Here is a 22,843-nt window from a genome sequence, read left to right on the forward strand (position 1 = left end):
ACACATGCTAGCAGATACGGTGTGAATGACTTCTATGACCCTGCAGAGCCAAAACTTTAAAAAGACTGGAGTTCCAGAAGAGCAAGCCCACCACTAAGGTCTCCCCACCTCTCTCCTGGCATGACCCCCACCATGTGACCTTTCCCCTTAAAGCAGGACCAAGGAAGACCTTGGCAATCATAGGCTTCAACCTTCCACCCCCTTCCCGACCTTTGCAGGTAAGAAATGTCAATCCAGAGAAGAGAAGGGGCCTGCCCAGGACTGCACTGTGGTCACATCAGCAGACTGTGACCCATAAACTATTCATTCCCTCTGTTTACCTAGAAGGCGCTCATCTGAGGCTGGATATCTATCTTCAAAAAAGGCCCAGGAAGGGGTGTTTTTGCGTTTTTCAGCCTCACATCTGCCTGCAGACTTTGTCATGGCCGCAGACCTGCTCCTTGGAGCTTTGCCTGGATCAGAGTCCCCATCCCTAAGAGTTCCCCCTCAAGGCCCAAGGGTTGGACAAGGCCAAGCTGGAAGTCTGCCATCCCCTTTGCCCAGCTTCCCTCTCCTCTGGGCCTCCTCTCTGCCTGGCAGCTGGCATGGGCAGTAGCAAAGGAGGGGCTAGACTGGCTGCCTATTCACAGCCCATCAAGGGGGGGGGATCTTTCTCATTGGCTTCCTCCTCACTAATTTCTTCTTGTGTCCTTTCTCTCCATTCCTAGTTCCTGATCCCTCTTTCTGGCCCATAAGACCTCCCTCCCCAGTTTTATTCTTTTTACTTTGCGGGAGGGAGGGGAACCCTGAAGTTTTTCTGCAGAAGTTGAAATGTCTGGGCTCTCCCCGCCCTCTGTGTGTGGTCACAGTGACTTTACTTGCCAGGATCACGAGGAAAGGAATTGAAAACTGGGAGGGGGGTGTAAAGGAGATGGGGGAGACCTTTCTTTTCAGATGCTCCACGGGGACCAGATGGGGCAAGGGGCTCTGGAGAAGGAAGTGTGATCCTTTCTCCCTCTGTACAGTGGGTTGGATGGGAGCCCATCAGACCCGCAGCTCCAGATGAACATCAAGGAGCAGTTCTGGCAGTGACCATAAAGGTGATTTTACCAACACAAATGAAAGGCCAGATAGGGAAGTGACTTGATCAGAGTCTTGAAGCCTGCCAGTGACAGATCCAACCCATTGCCCCATGATATGTGGACCCCACTTGGCACCTGTGCCCACCGATCTCACTGCAGCCGAGCATGGAAGTAAGTGACAGCAGGTTCATCAGATCCCAAGTTAGGTTTCCCAAGTTCTCTGAGCTAACTCTACAGGTAGAGAAATCATGCCGACTGTGCCCTCCTTCTGGACACCTGGGAGCTGGTAGTATGGAGCTGCCCACCTGCTTCCAGGCATCGGCTCCTCCAGATCCCTCTCCAAGGACCCCCAGAAGTCTGCTGCTCCCACCAAACACCTGGCTGGGTTGGGCTTAGCTTGCTGGGAAGGTGGCTAGGCCTGGGTTCTAAAAAGTTAGAATGGAGGTGCCAGCTAACAGAACTGGAATGGAGTAGAAAGTCTTCAGAGCCCACTCATGTCTTCAAACCTAACCTGGACCCATAGGTCACTCCCTGACTAGGTCATTCTGAGCCTCTTAATTCTCCTATCTTTAAACATCATCATCATCATCTTCTTCTTTTTCTTCTCCTCTTCCTCTTCCTCCTCCTCCTCCTTCTCCTTCTTCTTCATCATCTTTTGTTTTTTGTTTTTTGAGACAGGGTTTCTTTGTGTAGTCCTGGCTGTCCTGGAACTCTCTCTATAGACCAGGCTTGCCTCAAACTCACAGAGATTCACCTGCCTCTGTCTCCCAAGTGCTGGGCCTAAGGCATGCACTATCACTGCCTGGCTCTTTGCTTCTTTCTTATCACTATTGTGTGTGCACATGCTGTGGCACTTGTGTGGAGGTTAGGGGACAGCAACCATAGGATAATGGCTCTCTGTCAACCTTATATGAGTTGCCAAGCTTGCTTGGCAAGAGACTTTACCCACTGAGACATTTTGCCAGTTCAGCTTGCGCTGTTCACTGCTTGATTCTGCCTTTTTGTATGCGTTGTTATGCCAGTAAGATACAATGGGCAGTGGGGTGCGGGGCAGCTCTACAACTTTCCCAAGACAGGAGCCAAGGAGGGAAGACTGTTGAGTTGGGTTGGGGGCAGAGGTGGCTGTGGTTATAATTCCAGATAACACAACTACCCGGAAGTGTCAAATTTGGTTTTTGTTTTCTTTTTCTTTCTTTCTTTTTTTTCTGCCTCAGTTCCTTGGTTTAGTCTCTGCTATTTCCCACCACAAAGCACCTTGGTGGTTTTAGGGGACCAAGCTCTAGGGGAGAAAACTGAGACCTGAGGGAAAGGGGTTAGAAAGATCAGAGACTGCCTGATATCTGGATGGAACTGGAAGTAGAGGCTGGCCTCTTGCCTCTGGCTGTGTTTCATCCCCAATTCTGGCTTGCAGTATTCAGTGGAGTAAGGGGGATTAACAAATCAACACACACGCACACGCACACACACGCTCGATATGGTGGTGTGCGTTTGTAATGCCAGCACCAGGGATGTGGTGAAGGTGAGTCCCTGGAGCTCACTGTCTAGCCAGCCTAGCATGGTCAACTATCCCAAATCCCAGTGAGAGATCCTGTCTCAACAAGCAAGGTGGACAGCTCCTAAGGGTGACACTTGAGGCTGACCTCTGGCCTTCATGTGTGTGTATGTGTATGTGCATGTGCACTCATACACACATATGTACCTGTGCACACATATGTAGCCATACACACGTGTGCGCCCATACACACGTACACATCACACACACATGTGCGCCATACACATGTGTACACCATACACGCATGTGCATCCATACACACATGTGTACCCATACACATATGTGTAGCCATACACATGCGCACACACACACCCAAATCCCACAGAAACAAATCCCCCCTCCATGCCATCTTGACCTGAATCATGGTACATTTGTGCTAACATGTTAGGCAGCTCAGCCGATCCTGCCAACAACCTTGGAAGGAAGGCAGGGCTGGACTCACTCCAGTGATTCATCCACGAAGGAGACCTATCTGAAGTCTTATGTCTGGTATTGTGTGTAGTTGCCACCACCAACAGCCTGTGGGTAGGGTCTCAGTGGCCATTCGTAGGTGTGCCACCTCCAAGCCACTCTACACATGTAGAGTGAAGAGGTCTCTTCTGGCTGGCCTGGCCCTGGTGGTTCTATGATATTAACTGTAGCCCCTGCATTGCTCTCAACAGAGATCTGTTGTGCAGAATGAGCCCGTGTGACCATGTGTTGTAAGAAGGTGGGTCTGATTTAACAGAGAAGGGAAAGATAATACCAAGTGTCTTTTCGTTGTTGTTGTTCCAGACTTTCAGGCCTGCAATGTGCTTGTTAGTGAGACTAGATGGAGGTAGCGGTCTCCCTTGGCCTCACTGTGCCCGGGGTAAGCAGGTAGAACAGAATCATCATTGTTTTTCTGTTCAGTCTCCTCTTCAAGGAGAATTTCTGTTACTTGGGAGCCAGAGGGATGTTCCCAAGAAAATTAGGGTGTCCCAGGAAGTGCTTGTGTCCCGTAGCTGGAAGGGGTGACCAGACACCCCTGAGGCTCTTAAACATCCTCCTTCGCACCATCTGAGCTTTGCTTGGACTGTCTACAACCATTTCAGCCCCCAGCCTTGGCCATGGACCAGAGCTCAGCACCTACCCATCTCTGTAGAAATGCTGTTCTGTTAATGGCCATGATGTCAGAGCAGGAGTTGGGGAGTGTGTGTGTGTGTGTGTGTGTGTGTGTTCTCTGTGAATGCTGAGAAGGGGAAGTGGCCTTAGTATTGGGGTGAAACCCCTTTCTACCTTTTTCCCCTGGTCTCTAGCACTCTTCAGAGAAGTCAATTTACGGAGAACTCACCAAGAGAACACAGGGCTGCCCTGCCTGAGGCATGGTGACTGTCCTTTGTTTCTGGGAACAGAGAGAAGGAGGGAGGGTGTGGGACTAGTCCGGGTGGTGCGGTGGAGGGTAGGAATCTTGCTTCCTTTGCCCAGCTGCCATGCCCACCTACTCAGAGGAGATGGCGATACACTAGATACAGAGAAGAGGGTGTAGATACCGTACTGGGTGCCCATCTCCTCTCTGGCCAGGTGGGCAGGAAGAAACCTGTGCTTTTCACAGCCGGCTCACAGCAGGCATAGGCCAGGGACGTGGTGGGAGAGAATGGAAGGGGCAGGAGTGGGCTTGGCCATGGTTCTGAGCAGCCCAGACAGGCCTGGCTTTGCGTCCTCAGTCTGATGACTATCGGCCCCTCTTCCCGCTGAGCTAGTTTGCCCTCCTTCCAGCCCAACAAGAACTCTTTTGTGCCTTGACCAGCCTGTAGCCGACCTCAAGTCTTCTGGGGGTATGCAGGAGAGGGCTCCTTCCCTGCCACCCCTCAGTGTTCTGTTACTTTCCTTTGTTATGACTCTGGGTGGGGGGGGGATGTTCTTTCTGACTGCTTCTCATTGTTCCCTGGTGTCTTAAGTCTCCAACCCACCCACATCGTTCTTGCCTGCTCCCTGTGCTCCAAGCTTCAAACTGTGGCTCCACCGTCCTAGAAGCAAATGGAGACCATAACATCAAAAGAAGGTTGAGCCCATGCCCCAGACCTCTGCTTTGGCTTTGGGCCTGGCCTCCTTGTACTGGTGAGCTCAGTCCCAAGCATGGGTTTTCCCTTCACCTTGGACTTCAGCCACCCTAGTCCCCTTGTGCCCCTTTTCAACTATAAGCCTTTACTCCCCCTATCTGCCCACCGGGAACATCAGTGTTCCTTTGGCCCTTAGCTGAAACCCTTATTTGTGCACAGTCTTGGTGATCTAGAAGAAAACACAAAGTCTTCAGATTCACGCGAGCCTAATACGAACCTTGGCTCTGCCGTGTGGTCTTGTGCAACCACGTCTACCTCTCTGAGCTGAGCAACCTCTTTCGCAAAAGGAGGACGGCAAGACCCATCTGTCAGGATTTCTGTTAAGACTCAGCCACAGGGCCGGGGCTGGTAGCATCGGGGAGGCTGAGACAGAATTGCTTGGGCTACACGGTGAATTCAAGGACCATCTGGGCTGACCCTGTCTCAACAAACCAGCAAACCAACCAGTCGAAGCTCAGTACCTGGCGCTGCGCATATCGTATGCCCCTTCTTCCAGCCCCAATCTGCTTTTGCAAGGACTGTATCCTACTGTTCATTCAGCATAAGGGCTTTATGCATTCTTATTGGACAAGATGGTTCCTAAAACACCTCAGGGCTTCCTGAAGTTCCAAGTTCAGGGCATTTCCCAGGTCACTCTTTCTAAGCCAGAGGTCCCCAAGGGCTCTGCTTTCACAGTCCTGGCCTATGCCTGCTCACATCTTACTGACCTGCTTTCCAGCCCACGGCAACAGCAGCAGCAGCAGCAGCAGCAGAAACAGAAGCAGCAGTAGCAGCATCTTTGCCTGCTGTTGGCCTGACTTTGGAGTTCCCAACCTGCCCTGCAAGCCAGCAAGAGACTGGCTGTGCTGGCACTGTTCTTCCCTCTGCATCAGCCACACCCTCCCTTGGTTAATGCACCATTGCCCCAGGACTCTTGGTGTAGAGGGCATGGTGACCCTGTCCCGGGAGACACGAGGGCCCCTGAGCTTTCCAGAGAGCCACCCCTTAACTATTCCTGGAAGGGTGCCCAGATAGGTGAGGTACACAGGTGCCAGATAGGAGTGCGTGAGAATCTCCAGGTGGTGAGTCCTGCCTGGATCTGCACCTCCATCACTCCACCCCCTCCCTACTCCTCCCCTCCCCTCCCCTCAGCAAAAATATGCTCCCTCCTGACCCAGCAAGCTGGCTGGGACTAAGTTGAGAGAGTGAAAGGAAGCATGCTTTTTATTGCATGCTGTTCTTAAATCAGGCAACATGCTTAGTTGATTCTGTATGCATGTTCATCTCTTTCCTTCCTCTCCTTCCTTCCTCCCTCCCTCCCTCCCTCCCTCCCTCCCTCTCTCCCTTCCTTCCTTCCTTCTGTCTGTCTTTTTGCTGGGCTTAACCTTGCAGTGATCCTCCAGGCCCGGCTTCTCAAGTGCTGGGATTGCAAGGCTGCCTCAGCACACCCAGGCACATTCTCTACCTTTTCCTTTAAAAACAAAAACGTCCGTTTAACTAACGTTTCTCGTGGAATAAGAGGCACAAGGGTAGACAAAGGATGACTAGTTCTCTTTCCCTGCTCTTCCTGTCCCTTCTGGAGGGACGCCCACTGTTATTAGGGTCTTGCATATACCCTGACTGTATTCACCTCACCCCTCCCCACTCTGACTTAACACATGAGGGGATACTGAGGTTCTCAGAGATGTTAAGCAGTTCGAGCAAGGACACATACATGGTCAATGAGTTGACAAAGCTGGATGAAGATCCTTGGAAAAGGAAGCTACAAGGACTATGTACATATCAAGAGCACAAGGTCCAGAAACCATTGTGAACATTTTTCTGCCTTGGTGTCTGTTTTCACTACATAGTAATATCAATACTGCCTAATTTGTGACATCCTGAGAATCAAGGGAGCAACGAGATGTGAGATACTTCAAACACTGCCAAGCACGATATTTCTGTTAACTGTTATTGTTATTAATAAGGGCTAAGATTGAAAGTTCTTTTCCTAAGACTGTTAATTTTGAACAGAAGCAATTCTGAATCCCACCAGAGCCCCCTCCTAAGGCAATGACTGTGACAGCTTCCACAGACCCAAGAACACTGGGGTCTCTGGTGTCCTGTCCAGTTAAGTGTCTGACCTCCTCTCTGGCTCTACAGGCCTATTTTGACTTCTTCCCATACCAAAGAAGGGAAATTCCCATGAGTGCCCTTCACTAATGGGCGGCAGGTGGTTCCCCAGGGCCAGACTGATTCCTGGGATCCAGAGAAGTCTTTAGAGGGAAGCCACATAAACACGGGTCACTGACTGAAGGGGAGCATGGTTGTGGTTTCAATTACGTTTCAAGAAAATGGTCTCATGATCTCTCTGCGGCTATGAAGGAAGGATATGAAATGAAGGCAGCCACATGGTCATTCATGACCATGAAGGAAGGCGGCTCCAGTTAGTTCTGGCTGAGAATCTCAAGCCATAGGCCTTGAGGCTCTTCCATGTGGTCTCTTGGTTAGGCTGGAGTGGACTGAGAGTTGCCCCCGGTGGGCATCTCTGCACCTCCAGGTATCTTTCTGGAATCTTCCAGGGTCCTACTGTCCTTTCCTATTTCCTCCCAGCACTTTCTGTGCTCTAAGGCTGAAGCTCTCACAACTTAGAGAAGTATGGTCCAATGACCCAACGAAGAAGTACCCTGACTCGTCTGAATTGTTCAGCAGGGAGGGAGCTGTTGGACGTTGCTTGCTGTCCCAGAATGACAGTCTACTGTTTTTGCTGAGGTAGCTATAGAACATTCCATCCTTAGTGGCTACCTAGCGAGTGGTCAGAGATGCAGAGGAGGGTCCTATCCATGCATAGTTGAGTTGGTTCCTAGACCTTGCTCAGTCTTAGGAAAAGAACTTTCTTAGCCCTTATTAATAACAATAACAGTTAACAGAAATATCGTGCTTGGCAGTGTTTGAAGTACCTCACGTCTCGTTGCTCCCTTGATTCTCAGGATGCCACAAATTAGGCAGTATTGATATTACTATGTAGTGAAAACAGACACCAAGGCAGAAAAAATGTTCACAATGGTTTCTGGACCTTGTGCTCTTGATATGTACATAGTCCCTGTAGTTTCCTTTTCCAAGGTACAGCATATTTACTGGGTGTCTACACAGGGCTGGGTGTGGGTGGGGGGATTTAAAGGTGAACAGGATATTGTGTCTGCCCTTGGAGGAGACACATGCTAACAAGAAATCGTTCTTCAACACAAGAGTGATAAGGCATGGCATGAAGTGTGTGGTGAGAAACTGGAGAATAATAGTCATACTGCCTAGACAGTAGGCCCTAGAGCCGCAACCTGTGTGTGTCATGACCCTTTCACAGGGGTCGTCTAAGACCACCAGAAAATACAGATATTTACATTACAATTTGTAGCAGTAGCAAACTTGCACTTACAAATTAGCAACAAAAATAATCTTATGGTTGGGGTTTCCCACAACTGGAGGAACTGCTTTAAAGCATCGGAGCAAGCATCACACAGAAGGGTAGGCACTGAGAGGCCAGGAGTGAGTTCCTGGAAGAGGGGCAGCAGGCATGCAGGTATGGTAACTTGAAAGGAGAAATGTACCCTGAAGTTTTAACATCTCATAAGCAGGCTGCAGGTGGTGGGTGGGGGCCCTTTTACACGGCACCCCAGGGCCACTACTTCCATCCAATTTTCTGCTCCAGTTCCGACCTTCCTGCCTCTATTTTGTACTGAGCACCGTCAGGTGTTGCCCAGCCTGTGGGACAGGAACAGAAGGGTTTTGTGATCAGTTTCAGACCCAAAAACCTTTATGCCCGGTGTTATTCTTAAGGTGAAGGGAAGGCTGCTGGGAAGAGGAATATGGGAGAGCTTGCCTCTTGGTCATGCCTGGCTAGGAAGAATTTCAGTTGTTGAGAACGGGTGTTCTGTGTATTTGCGCGGGGCTGGGAAGGGATCCTCCCTCTTTTCCCCTGCAACTGGGTTTCTGTACCTCCGATGTGCCTTGCTTCCGGGCTGGCCCTTGGAGGGTTGCCAGGGAAACCACTGGCCAGCTCCGGAGATGGAGCGCAGAAGAGTGGGTGACTCAGGTTGCGTTCTCTCACACACAGCAACGCCTCCCCAACATCGGGAAAGGATCATAGAGACCCTCTACCCCTGGGGTGAACACAGACCAGACGGCCCTGGATAAACCTGTCACCCCCATAACCTTTACTAGAGGTAGCCGGCAAAAATTCCCAGGGAGGAAGGCGTCCCTGTGCCCAATAGATTCACCTAAGGGCAGTCCACCGATCCAGTCAACCCGGTCCTGCCTGTGCCCGACGGGGTAGTGCGACAGGGGCCCTGGTTTAAGCCGCCCTCCGGGGAACAAGCCCAGGATAATTATTGATCGGGGTTACTATGGACTTCTGCCCTCGGCCTGAGAGCTAGAGGACCGGGAACGCAGGCCTAGTTCCTGGCGGGAGGGAGGTGGGCGGGCCGCAGAGGGGAGTCCAATAGCCACCACCACAGCCTCCCGCGCCCTTGAGCGGTGGTCGCCCCCACCCAAACAAAGCAGCATGTGCGGGGAGCCTGGGCACAGAGTCGGCGAGCAGCGGGAGCGCGCGGCGCAGGCCCGGCCGAGCGCGCCCCCGCGCCCCGCTGCGCGCAGAGGGCTCCGGGGCCCCGCAGGGCGGCCGCGCAGGGGGGCGCGAAGGGACCTCGGGGCTGGGGAGCGCGCGCTGGGAGGAACCAGGAAGCAAGGCGCGCTCGGGGCGACGGGCGGGCGCGCGTCCCCGGAGCCTGAGCGCGAGAGCGGCGCGCGCGCCCCCGTGGGCCCCGGGCGGGAGAAGAGTCGTCGGCACAAGCCGTCACCCCGGGCGGGGACCGAGCGCCGGCGACGACGCGCGGAGGTCCTGCACGGGGAGGGAGCGAGCGGACGCGAGAGAGCGTGCGGGGCGGAGGAACCGCTGGCTCCCGTGGGGGCAGACCGAGGTAGGAGCTGTGCCCGGCATGCGGCCGGGGGCCGGGGAGCCCGGGTGGGGCCCCCGTGCTTTTACTGCCTTGAAGCTGGGCAGGGCCGAGCCGCCGCCATCGCTCCGGGGCCGTGGGGAGGCCGCGGGGGCCGCGCGCTGGGCGGCCGCGGAGCGGCCCAGGGCGCTGGAGGGTGGGGGGATGCGAGGGGGGCGCGCGGAGGCCGCGACGGGGGGCGCCGTAGATGCCGTGGAAAGTGTTGGAGCGTGCGTGTCATGATGGGTGTGTGAGGGACACCCCCAGAGCCGATCCCCTGGGAGCCAGGGGACTGCTGTCGGCCGCCTCACACCTTCCTGTTGCAATTCTGAAGAGTCTCTGCTCTCTCCCAGTTTTTCCTCTTATTATTATTATCTCCCCCCTCCCCGCAAAGTGGGGTGCCGGAGAGTCTGGGGAGAGAGATGAGCCGAAGGTGCCCAGTGGGGTGAGGGGGTTATTAGAAAAGCTTTAAGAAAAAGAGCCTTATAAGGAGTCAAGACAACAAAATAGCAACGTTTTGATAAGGCTCTGGGCTGCGGGATCCCGCGTCAGGACCTGCCAGGCCTGAGCTTGTACGAGTGTTGGTGGGATGCGGGCTGTTTCTCTCTCTCTCTCTCTCTCTCTCTCTCTCTCTCTCTCTCTCTCTCTCTCTCTCTCTCTCTCTCTCTCTCCTCGCTCCCCCCCACCCAAGCCAGGGTTGAAGACTGGAAAAAAAAAGTGCTCCCGGTGTCGGGGGTAGATATGGGGAGTCGGAAGGAGAGCTGTCTTATCACCGAAGCTGGTCTGAGGCTAAAGGAATCTGGCAAGATGGTCAGAGCGATCAAAGAAGAAAAAAAAAAAAAAAAACTTGTCCGGAGCAGGAGGCGTTTGCAAACACTTGTAGCCAGCAGTGATGGAAAAGGCAAAGAAGAAAAACAAGCGCCAGCGCTCAGCAAGCTGGGATTAATAAAAGCCACAAGGCGTTCAGAGGCAAAAAGATACCGATTCTCTTTCTCAAGGACCTATGCCCACTTCTTGTGCTTGTCTTGCTGTGGGTCTTAATTTGCATGAAACAAATAGTGGCAAACTGGGTTATAGAATCTTAGATTTGGGAAGCCTCCACCCCCCACCCCGGGATTATATCTTTTTCCTTTATTGTAAAACAAAAACAAAACAAACAAACAAGAACACTGAGGCCCAGATAGGTAGAATTAGTTGCCAGCTCAGGTCACTGTTTATTAGTTTAGGGATTCACACTTACCCTTATGGACCCATCCCTTGCGGAGCAGTAGATCTTTGCCTAAGTAGGTTTCTGTAGGCTGTCCCTTGGAGTGTCCTCAGAGAGTAGCCCTTGGGGGGCTAGTGTCACTGGGCTGAGGGCTTTGTGCAGTCCTATAGTAGTAGTGGCATTTTATCATCTGCTTGTATCTTGGGTTTCCAAATCGGTTGGATGGCTGCCTGGGCCCTAATAAGCTTTGAGCTGTTGAGTCCACTTTATCTCGCACAATTTTGTTACCGTTCAATTAGGATGTAGGACTTGGCCTCCTACCTCAGTGTTCTGCTATTGCTCGTTTGTTTTTGTTGTCTGATGTTCACTGCCTATAGGATGTATTTCATTTAGGTACCATTTGTTTCCCGTTTCTCTAATTCATTCGTGAACCCTGAATTGGTTTCGAACCTTTCAGTTGGGGGGAACCGCTGCTGATTGACCCCGGCTGATGTTTACGTGTTTGTTCAGTAGCAGTTTTTCTCCCTTGTGAAAGAATACAGCTGTTCACATTGACAGTGCCAAATGGGAAAGGGGCTGGTGGTTTTAAGAAAAAAAAAAAATCACCATGCAACCCTTGGTGGTATCTGTCCCATCCAGTTAAAACACCACCTGTCCTCGGGTGGAGTGTCACAGGAGGGTGGCCGGTTTTCTGTAGGTTCAAGCACTAACCTGAAATACAGCAAAGGAATGGGAAGGTCTCTCCATCTCTTCTTCTCCTCGCCCCCCCCCATCAGAAATAAAACAAAAACAAGAGTTGATTTCTGTCACCAACAGTTTGGTGATTGCATAACTCAGAGCTAAATTCCTTCAGAAATCTTTGCTGTAGACCCAGTGACCTCACCTTCTCCCTAATCCTCACCTTCCCTGCGTTCTTGTTTCTGCCGAGAAGCTGTTAATATATGCTCTGCTGAGTGTAAGAGGGGTGTGTTTCTTAAGTGTGTACTTCATAATATATATAGGAGGAGGAGGAAAAGGTGCTATCAATGGTTGAAGTATTACGACATAAATATTTTGGCCAACACTTCCTATTGGTTCTGACTTCTCATTTCACCTCCATTTTCTTAGTCTCAACTGATTTCTCCTCTTCCTCCTCCTCACACACAAAGACCACACCAAGATGAAAAGGATCATTTATTGCTTTTTGGTAGATGTTTAATTTTTTTCCTCCCAATGGCACTGTGGTTAGTCTGTGTTTGTGTCGGGCTTCTACAGACAAATCTGCTTGCTGTAGTTCCTTTGGCTGTTTATTATGTGGGCAGGTGACACACGTGGCCTTGTAGCGAAAGGAAGGTGATTTAAAAGAGGTAAATAGCAATTTAAATCTGCTGTTAGTTGGAAGTGGGCTCAATGTTCTAGTGCCCTACATACAAGGTGTGTGTGTGTCCGCAAAGTCGTTCTCAGATGTGTGGACTCTGTTGTTGGTGATAGCCTCCTGCCTTTCTTTTGGAGTGCAGGTTACCATAGAATTCCTATAGGAAAGCATGCACAATGAAGACAGAGCAAAACCCCCAGTTGTTTTGTTGTTGTTTGAGCATTTGAAATTATTTTGTAACTACCTGAGGATAATTCCAAGTCACCTCCAATGACTTCTGAAGTTCTTCTGAAGAATACTCTTGTACTATGTAATGAAGCGTCCTTTGACTTGGGAACTTCTGTTTTCGTCTCCTCTCCTCCCCCTTCTCCTTCATTCGCCTCCTCTGGTTTTTGGTTTTGGTTTTTGCCCTAAAGTGGGGCACAGTAGTGCATGCTTATAATTTTGGCTGCTAGGGAAACTGAGGCAGGAGGGTTCAGAATTTGAGGCTAGCCTAGGCTGATAACCAAAACTCTGTCTCAACATAAGAATAAAGAATTTGGGTACGGGTAGGTGTACATCAGGGTATGTATGTGGCTCTGTATCCTATCCCCAGCGACAACAGTCTCAAAATACCACTGTTCTCAACTGTCATATTTAAAGGAATAGGTTTTTTAATCTTTTTTTTTTTTGAGACAAAATCTTACTCTGTAGTTCAATCTGGCCTTGAATTTGTAACATCCTCCTGCCTCAGCCTCCCAAGTGCAAGTGCTGGTATTAGGGGCCTGAGTCAACAGGTCTACCTCCATCTTTTTTTCTTTTAAATTTGAATTTTGTGAATAAAACTGTTCTAAGACCAGAAGAGGCTTTTTCCTCTAGCGTGGTGTGAACTCAACAGTTCTGTGCTTTTTTTTCTGGGAATAAGAAAGTCACATTTAGCAATCGAGTTTCCATTGATTAGGCAGGGTTTTTTTTGTACACTTAAATTATAAACACAAGGTGAAATTTAAAAAAATTACTTTATCCCCAACTATAAATGGCTTTATTTGAAGCAAAATAGTGACAATGGATATTTTATTAAGGATAACCCTTTAGTACTTAAAACAAACAAACAAACAAACAACAGCAACAAAAACCAAGACATGTTGGAAATGACTTGGTGTATCAAGATCGATGCTATTTTTACTCATCCAGAGAAAGACTGCCGGTGTCAGATCTTAGGTTGACAACATGAGACCCTCACTTCAGTGGTTGCGGTGTCTTACACGACATTTTATTACTTTTGTTAGTTTGTCACAACCATGACTTCCTTGGAAGGTATCTTTGAGGTTTGCTTTTCATTTTTTTTCTTTTAAATGGTAATATTGGGGTGGGGGTGCTTCCTGTTTATATTTTCAAAATTAGGTCCACATGTTAACCTTCTCGTCAGGTCATGGTTTTACTTTAAACACACAAAGGCAAGCATCAGATGTCATGCACTTTGTCCGACTCGTCCTGCTTCATGGAACAGCATCCCTGAGCTCAGTCCAAGACCCAGTTGGGAACACAAAGCATTCTTGAATCTTTTCTTGAATTCTTGCCTCTTCAAGGCGGAGCACTTTTGGAAGGAGCCTTAAAGCAGCCACAACAACAGAGGCACAGTTCCTGGAGAAATGGGACTGTTGCCAGCTCTTCCCTCCCAGGTGCCTGGAAGTCAGGGCATGAAAGTTAGAGTAGACGTTGGTGCTCTACTGGTGCTCTACCGTAGACCTCCGAGCAGCCGCTGTAGCAGCTTTCCTGATACGCAGTCTCATGGAAGATGAACTCGGAGCCAAGGGAAGTGCAGCTCTAGTAGGAGATCTCTGAGGAGTCACCCTCAGCTTAGTTTAGAGCTCTTCATTGTTCCTCTGGGATGGTTGTCCCCCTGCCCCTCCCTCTAGGTCAGTGGTTCTCAACCTGTGTGTGGGTCGCGACCCTCTTCGGGCAAACAATGCTTTTGCAGGGGTTGCATTTCAGATATCCTACATATCCAGTATTTACACTACAATTTGTAACAGTAGCAAAATTACAGTTATGAAGTAGCAATGAAATAATTTTATGGTTGGGGGTCACCGTAACATGAAGAACTGTATTAAAGGATTGAAGCATTAGGAATATTGAGAACCGTTGCTCTAGGGCCTTGTGTAGCCTAGCCTGGCCTTGAACTCTGTAAGTATCCCAGGATGGCCTTGAACTTCTGATTCACCACCTCTCACCAGCACTAGAATAACAAACTTACACCACCAGTCCTGCTTTGACCCACCAGAGGCCTTGAGGAATACTAAGTGAACATGCTACCCGTCAAGCTGCATCCCAGCCCCCCTCCGTGGTTTTTCTAGAGCAAGTCACTGTGACTCTAAATTCTGGAGAGTTCTGTGGAGCCGTGGGGAGAAGGACAACAGGGTGTTGTTTCTGTTTCCCCCTCTTCACTAACTTTCTTCTAAATAGCGTAATGACTAAATAGACTCAGAACCGACTCGGCTGCTGGCGTGTTTGCGGTTTCAAGGTAGTTTCTCTCTTCTGTATTTTCTTCTGGATCACAGTTCCAAAAGAAATAGCACCTTGGCATGGAGCAGGGCTCTGCAGAGTGAAATTTGCCACGGAGTTAAGCCTCGTACCTTGACCTCCTGTTCCCTCCATACCAGTGTCCAAAGAAGAAGAGGTTTAAATTTGTCTCGCAGGGCATTTTCTTCTTTGGGTTTTAATTACAGTAATGACTCCCATTTCCCCTTGCATTGTGCCATGGAGATGAAAAGTCCAGGGACTGGTTGAGGGGCTGGTTGCTTCTTCCCACAGGCCTCTTGCTAGCCCGGCTAGTGCTTCCCTCTCCATTAATGCTTCCATTGCCGCTGGCGCTCTGAAGAGCCCTTTAAGAATCCTTTGCACATTTCTATTATGAAGAGAAACAGCTGCATATTCTCCGCACTCCTAGTTTTTCTGAAGTACTTGTACTGACTCATTTTAAAAATTATACTAAGATAGAGAGCATGGTTTGAGAGTAGTAATGAGATTCTCAGAAAATATGAAAACTTTCCTTTCTGACTGCTTATAGAAAGGTTGGGGAAGACAAGGGGAAATACATCAGTGAGCCAATCAATTATTGTTATTTGTTGGGATTAATTTGATGACTAATATTTTCAATGCCCATTGGCTAGTAGATATGAATTTGGCTTTACTCTGTAGTGATTATAGGACCAACCTCAGGGTTTTCTGATAGTGCTTGTTTTTCCCTGACAGGGGATTTCTTTGCATATGGGGAACCAGGCCAAGGTTGCCAGTCATAGCCGCATGTGTGATTTGTATTAAAAATAATTGTTTGAGCCGGGCAGTGGTGGCGCTTGCCTTTAATCCCAGCAGAGGTTGGCAGATCTCTGTGAGTTCGCAGCCAGCCTGGTCTATAGAGCTAGTTCCAGGAAAGGCTCCAAAGCTACAGAGAAACCCTGTCTTTTTTTAAAAAAAAAAAATTGTTGAAGGCCAGGTGTAGTGGTGCATCTTTAATCCTAGAATTAGAGAGATAGAGCAAAGGGAGTCTGTGAGTTTGAATTCAGCCTGGTATACACTGTGAGTTCCAAGCAGCCAGAGCTACATAGTGAGATCCAGTCTCAAATGCTGTTGGTAATAATAATGATAGTTATTATTATTATTGAATACTGTAGTTACAGTACTGTATAACATAGTATAACAAGTAGATACACTAATGATACAGTAATTATTTTGTCATCCTTCAAGAAATAGAAAATTAATTTAAAAGTTCTTCAACTTATGTCTAAACCCAGAGCTGAATAAAATGTTCCAGTGCCATAAATTCATAGAAAGATTATGTGAATAATTTCTAATGCTTATTGTTCATGTTCAGTGTGTCAGACAATCACTGTTACAGGTGTGTGTGTGTGTGTGTGTGTGTGTGTGTGTGTGTAGTCTAGAGGTGAATTTCAGGTGTTAGATTTTGAGACAGGGCCTCTCACTGGGACCTGGGGCTTTACTGACTGGCTTTGGTTGTCATCCTTTCTCCACCTGGAGGCTGGGGTTACAGATGCCTGCTCTTTTGTGTGGGTTCTAGGGATTGAACTCAGGACCTCATGCATATGTAGCAAGTGCTTTTTACACTGAGTCACCCCAGCTCCCTGGTGCCTTGTGTTTTATGGTCCTCAGAGGAATGGATATTATCTCGAGATAAAAGTGAAGAAATGACCACAGAGAAGTTAAGTAACTCATCCAAGGTCACACTGCTAGTAACCGCAGGACTCGGGCTAAACCCTGACCTATCCTGAACCACTGCGCTCAGGGACAGCGGACACCTGCAGCTCTGGAATGGCACAGGTGGTGTCCTTAAGTCAGCTATTTCTTTATTTTCCATAGAGGAGTTCTGAGCTGCCCCTCCTGTCTCTGCGTACAGACAGAAGGATGATTAATGCTATGCTTACGGCAGTTTATGTGTGTTACCCCTCCTTACAGAGAAAAGAGTTCTGGCTCAATTTATTTTCAATTTTATTTTGAAGGGACTTAAGCTTCTATTCTTGTTTCACTGAAGCTTTTTAGAGCTTTCAATTACAATTTTTGAAATACAGCCATTTAAAAGTGTTACTTCTATGGGATAACTTTTTTTTTTTAAATAAAGGTCGTATGTCTGTGTCTGTGTATGCAGGTGAGCGCAGGTGCAGAGGCAGAGAGGCCTAGGACTCCCTGAGTCTGGAGCTGTGAGCACCTTGTGTGGGTGCTGGGAACTGAACTAGAGTCCTCTGCAAGAGCTGTCTCTCCAGCTCTTCGGGACATTGTTTGAGGGAACTGAATGAATTAATGTGTATTTAGACCAAAGGAAAGGCCATTAGATGTTCCCCAAGCTAGGAACTGGGTGTGATATTAAATCTTTGAGACAGAATTCCTGGCCCTAAAGGATGTGACATAAATTAGGGAGCTCAAGCCACAGTGGAGGACATCTGAGTTCCCTAGGCAGTGTGGCTACTCCTCCTCAAACAAACAGAGGGTGTCAGCACCTGTGATTGCCACTGTCACCTTTGACCGGGGCTGAATTTTCTTTGAATGTTGACAAAAATTACATTGTCAGTGGAAAAACCTTAATGTGAGATGTGTGTCAGTCAGACTTTCCTCACGCTCCGTGCAGGGAGAGCCTGCAGCTCAGACCGTTCTCTCTGTGTGTTTCCCCCCTTTGTCTGATATGTTTGTAGAGCCTTCAAGTGGGGTTTTCCAACATTTTAGGTGAGAGTAAACTAGAAAGGCTACAAAACCTCATTCATGTCTAAAATGCAAAGCCTCTAGATGGTAGAGCATGGTTTGGGGGAAGTGTAGGATTTTAAAAGCCTGACCTAGGCCGCATGTCTTAAATCAACTACACTCATAGAATTTATTGGAGACAGCAACGTGGTTGGAACAGAAGGGATCTTCAGGACACTTAATCTGTTAATACTAAACATTGGACTTTATCTGTCCTAAAATATGTGCAGGACAGCTACGGTTTTAAATAGTCAGAAGTGTTCTCTCAGAAGTAATGTTACTGTTTCTTTGGCTGTTTTTATTGTTATTTTTTGAGGGAGAGCCTCACTGTGTAGTCCAGGCTGACCATACACTCTCAGTGTAGCCTAGGCTAGCCTCCAGCTTGTCGGAGGCTCAGCCCTCTACGTAAGCCACTACACTTCTCTTTGAGTCAAGCCAATTATATATTTTGGTTTTGTTTAATATATTTGTGTGTGAGCTACTAGAAATTAAGTCCAGAGATTTGTGCACATTAGACAAACTAAGTACTCCAACACTGAGTTACAGCCTCGGGCCCAGGTCCTGTTTTAGACTTGGGAAATGTAGCAAGCTAGAGAGTGAGCGGGATATACAGTTTTAACAGAATGAAGCCATTTACCGGGGGTGGGGGTGGATACTTAGGACCCTGTTGACAGTGAAAATCGGGCAGTGTGAAGGCTTTCCATCCAGGCAGACGATGCAAATGTCCCCTTATTTCACCTTTTCTGTGGCTGTCCTTTTAACTAATGTATTTGGAAAATCTGAATGTGTTGTATTGTCGAGATGAATTGATCGTGCAGTGAGTTTGAGTACCAGGTACTAATACGCATTGTGTTGTAGCTCATGTCAGTTGCCCTTCTAACGCTTGAAGACATCAAAACAAACTAAAAAATATCTGGCTTCCTGAATGACACGGCTGTAATTCACAGGCTGAGCTGGTGATGAAGTGAGACCCTCTGATTTTGCAATACCAGGGCTGAACACGTAATGTTAACAGGATGGGCACTTAAGTAAGATAACCTACCACCGCAGGACTTTGTGTTTTGCCACAACAGTGTGCCACTTGTGGTTTTAAGTTTTATTTTATTTTTTAATATTTTGTATGTGTGGTGCTGATAATTGAACCCATGGTTTCATGTATATAAGGCAAGCATTCCAGCGACTGGGCTGTATTCCCGGCAACCAGTTTTCGCATGTATATTACCCAGAGATGAGACACACTGTGGGTCTGTAGTGAGCGTGAGCCAGAAAAGCAGTGACAATGAATGACATTTGAAGAAGACAAATGTAGATTTTTATTAAATAAAAATAAAAGGAAAAAAATAAAGACAAATAGTAAAACAAAACAAAGCATTTATACTCCAAGTGTCAGAAATAAAAATGGCAGTATAAGAAAAAAAGGGATGCCTTCGTTATAGGGCTATAGATTAGTATTCATGATGTCTGTATCATGTAAATAATAAGGAAAAGATGGACCCTAAAGAGGAAGTGGAACAAAAGAAAAACATGGCCAATATGACAGTCAAATAAAAACATAAGCAGGGACTGGGGACGCAGGGGGAGGTGGGGGAGGGACTGGGGGATGCAGGGGGAGGTGGGGGAGGGACTGGGGGACACAGGGGGAGGTGGGGGAGGGACTGAGAGAAGGGGGGAACTGCAGTCAGGATGTAAAATAAATTAATTCGTTAAATTTAAAATATAAACTTTTTTAAGTTAGACTTACAAGAACTAATAATATTGCAAAAATACAGTGTTTGGGGATGAGGGGTCCTGGCACCCCTGGTGTTTTGTGTCAGAGAATTAGTGACCTAAATTGTCCCTCGCATCTCTGTTTGCACAATGTAATGCCACTTGGCTGTTTCAAACCATGTCATAAAACAATATTTAATGATGACGTAAAGTTCATAATACATTATTAAGTGAAAGAATCATAATATAAAACAATTTTATACATCCAATTTTACTTAGAAAAAACCCACAAAAGTCCTGAAAGTGATTTCTGGGTTCAGGACTTCAGAGCTAGGCAGGGCATTTTCGAGTCTCACATCCCGCAGTAACAGGGATAATAACAAACAGTGTCTTCGTGTTGCTTGTTTTTACAAATGGCTTTTCTGTGTTGACTCATCTTAGAATATACCACTTGTTTTTGTTTTCAGTTCTGAGGAGCAGCAAAGCGAGTAGTGATGCCTCTGCTAAATGTTTGCCGGCTGCGGTGTGCGCGGCGTTTGTTGTTGGTAAAAAGGGCTCTATTTAAATCATCTTCGTTGTATTCGATGTTTTCAGAATTACAGGACCGTGAGCTTGAGGACAGAGTTTGCTGCTATTCTTGGTGAAATGACCTGCGTTTTAGGTAGGGACTGGTGAATCATACTGGTTTGTAAATATAATAAATGATGCTGTTTTATCCGCGCACGTGTCTTCCCAAGCCAGCATTCATTTAGTGCTGAGGACGTGTTTGTAGTCTCGTGTGATATTCCCATTGTTTTGCATTCGGCCCTCCTAGCACCCTCCCGTCAGGATGACACCTGTGAGAGAGCCGGCTAACCCGCGCGACTCTTGACTCTTCCGCTCTCTTGGCCGTTTGGCATTGCCAGTACCTGAGTCTTGTGTGCTCCCTTAATTAAACCCACACTGATTTCTTTGTGACTTTGTGTATGAAGACAGTTTTTAACATTTTGAAAAATTACAGAAGAGAACTAAAAATATGTCACAAGGTGACGTTGCCGAAAGGTTCCGGAGCACGGCTGTGTCGGCCACCCCAGGGCAAATACGGTGCCGACTGTATGGAAATACCTTTGAACCCAGCCAGTCTCTTGACGTCACTCAAAGTGACTGGAAGACGGCCCTCCCTTGGGTTATGCTTTATAATCTACTCTAATGGAATTTGCTATACTAGAATTTTATTTTAATCCAATTTGGGCAATAATAAAATAAATCACATTCATTCCTTTTAGTGCTTTTCAAATCTAAACCTATGATAATTAAAATACATGAAAGCAAATATCCTTATGTGTTGAAGACTCAGATTGCCTTTTTTTTTAAGGTAGGATCTTACTATATAGCCCTGGTTGGCCTGAAATTTGCTGTGTAGACTAGACTGGCCCCCAACATCATGGAGACATTTTTAAAATTCATATAAATTTGGGCTCTTAAACTTGACATCACATATTTTACTGGTTTTAAAATGTCTCTCAATGAGTTTCATTGTGAGAAATGAATCTGATCCCTAAAGGGGAAAATTTGTTTCTGGTAAATTGTAGAGTATATTTTAAAATTAATATAAAAATTATGTGTCTCTTTCACCATTTAGAGCCAACTACTTGATTGTGACCTAGTATTTATTTTAAGCTTAAATGGCAAGACTTTTTCCCAAGTCTGTACATTTAATCTCCAATAAAGGAGCTCTAATGTACATAAGATTCAAGAGACAGTTAAAAAAACAAAACCACACATCCTAATTTGGAGGCAGGTCATGGTGGCGCATGCTTTTAATCTCAGCACACTGGAGACAGAGGCAAGAAGATCAGTGTGAGTCCAAGTCCAACCTGGTGTGCATAGTGTGCTCTAGGCTGAGTAAGGCTACGTAGTGAAATCCTGTCTCAAAAAGATGAGATGGGGGTGGGGAGGGAGACGGCACCGAAGAGTTGGCTCAGGGGTTACAAGCCCTGGCTGCTCTTCTAAAGGACCCAAGTTTGGTTCCCAGCACCCACATGACAGTTTACAAACTGGTCTATAACTCCTGTTCCAAGGGGTCTGTTGCCCTCTTCTGGTCTCTGTGGTAATTGCATGCATTTAGTGTGTAGACATACATGTAGGCAAAACACCCATACACAAAAAATTTAATAAATATATATACAATTTCTAAAAAACAAAGCCTAGTTTGGGAAGGTAATGATAATTTTTTTTTTAGACCTCTTAGTTGCTCTGGACCTTTTGAGGGGTCTATGTATGCATATGCATGTACAGTGCTTATAAAATAAGTAAAGAAATTTATCCCTAAAGTTTTTGTTAATTGTGTTGTCAGGCAAAGTAGGACTTAGTGGGAACCAAGTTAATGTTTGTGACCAGTGAATGAATGGACTGTGCAGTCACATTTGCTTTTCAAGGTCAAGGTAGACAAGTTGACTACACAACCCAAAGGTTTCAGCTGTTTGAGAACCAGGGAAGGGTTTGAAGATTCTAATGAAACGCTTAATTGCCTGTTCCAGTAAAATATACAGAAAAATTTAGCCTGCGGTTTAACGGGTTCGTAGACTCAGGTTAGGATCTCATGGACAGCTAACAGAGCTAAGGGAGTATAAGAAGCCGTGATGTTTGCCCAAATGTATGCTTAAAATAAACCTCCAATTTGGTGTTACTTAAGAGACGTGTGTCCCTGGAAAAGCCTACAAATATCAGTCTTCAGCATTTTAGAGGTTTGTATTCCGTTGTGTATCTCTATCATGTTAATGTTTAACCCACTAATAAATGACACAATAAATAATAATTAATAGACTGTTATGTTGTTTCTAGTTTTATAATTTGATGAGCACTGAGGTGGAGACTTCGCTTCAGTGGATTTTTTTTTCCATCTCCATGGACTATTCTCTTATTGAAAGTTCTAGAATGGAGCTGCTGAGTCGTTTGGATAAAATAGTGACAAATTTCTCGAGAAACTAGCCCAGTCCATTAGCTGATACATTGCCAAGGAGTCTCCATCTCCGTAACTGAGCTCCAGTGCCTCCGAGGCTCTGCTGGGCTTCCGTACTTGTTTGTATCTGCATCGTTTTGGTTTCTGGCAAAGCTGGACCTCGCTTCCCAGAGTCCACTGCCCACATTTTCCCTTCTCTGTGGTTTTCCTTTTTGTATCTATCATCTAATGAAACTATTCCCAGTGTTCTTTTTATTTTATATATTATGTATTTCTCTTACAGCTTTCTTTTTTGGCATTTCACTTTGTGTAAAATGCTAAAATATCTAGTCTAGTTAAATTCTTCCAACCTGGTTCTGAAGACATACTTACACAAAAAGACCCTGCCAAAATATTATAAAACTTTATATTTGCATTAAAAATATTTGGAGGGGGTGAGATGGCAGGCAAAAGTGACTGGCACGAAGTCCTGCAAACCTGAGTTCCATCCCAGGTGAAGGCAGAAAGAGGGAGCAGACTCCGAGGGCTGACGTCCACACACATCCCATAGCATGTATGTGCCCACATACGCACATAACACAAGAACATATTCATTCTTTATGAGGGACTGGAGAGGTCATTGAGGATCAGCATGGACTGCTCTTGCAGAGGACCTGAGTTCAGTTCCCAGCCAGCTTCAAGGGGATCCAATGCCTGTGGTCTCAGCGAGCATCTGTACTCACATGTGCAAACCCCCCATAATTAGAACTAAAATAATATTGAAAC

General features: G+C 47.0%; 1 protein-coding gene across 1 annotated transcript in view; it reads left to right on the forward strand.

The window, feature by feature from the left end:
- The first annotated feature begins 9,469 nt into the window (after positions 1 to 9,469).
- Positions 9,470 to 22,843, forward strand: part of LOC125410920 (signal transducer and activator of transcription 5B) — a 68,797-nt gene continuing 55,423 nt past the window's right edge. The window contains exon 1 of the mRNA XM_087909978.1: positions 9,470 to 9,625. The gene's annotated coding sequence lies outside the window, so the exon portion shown is untranslated. The remainder of the gene's footprint in view (positions 9,626 to 22,843) is intronic.

The sequence above is a fragment of the Myodes glareolus genome, chromosome 9, assembly GCF_982192425.1.
Source record: "Myodes glareolus chromosome 9, mMyoGla1.1, whole genome shotgun sequence".
Classification (NCBI taxonomy): Eukaryota; Metazoa; Chordata; class Mammalia; order Rodentia; family Cricetidae; genus Myodes; species Myodes glareolus.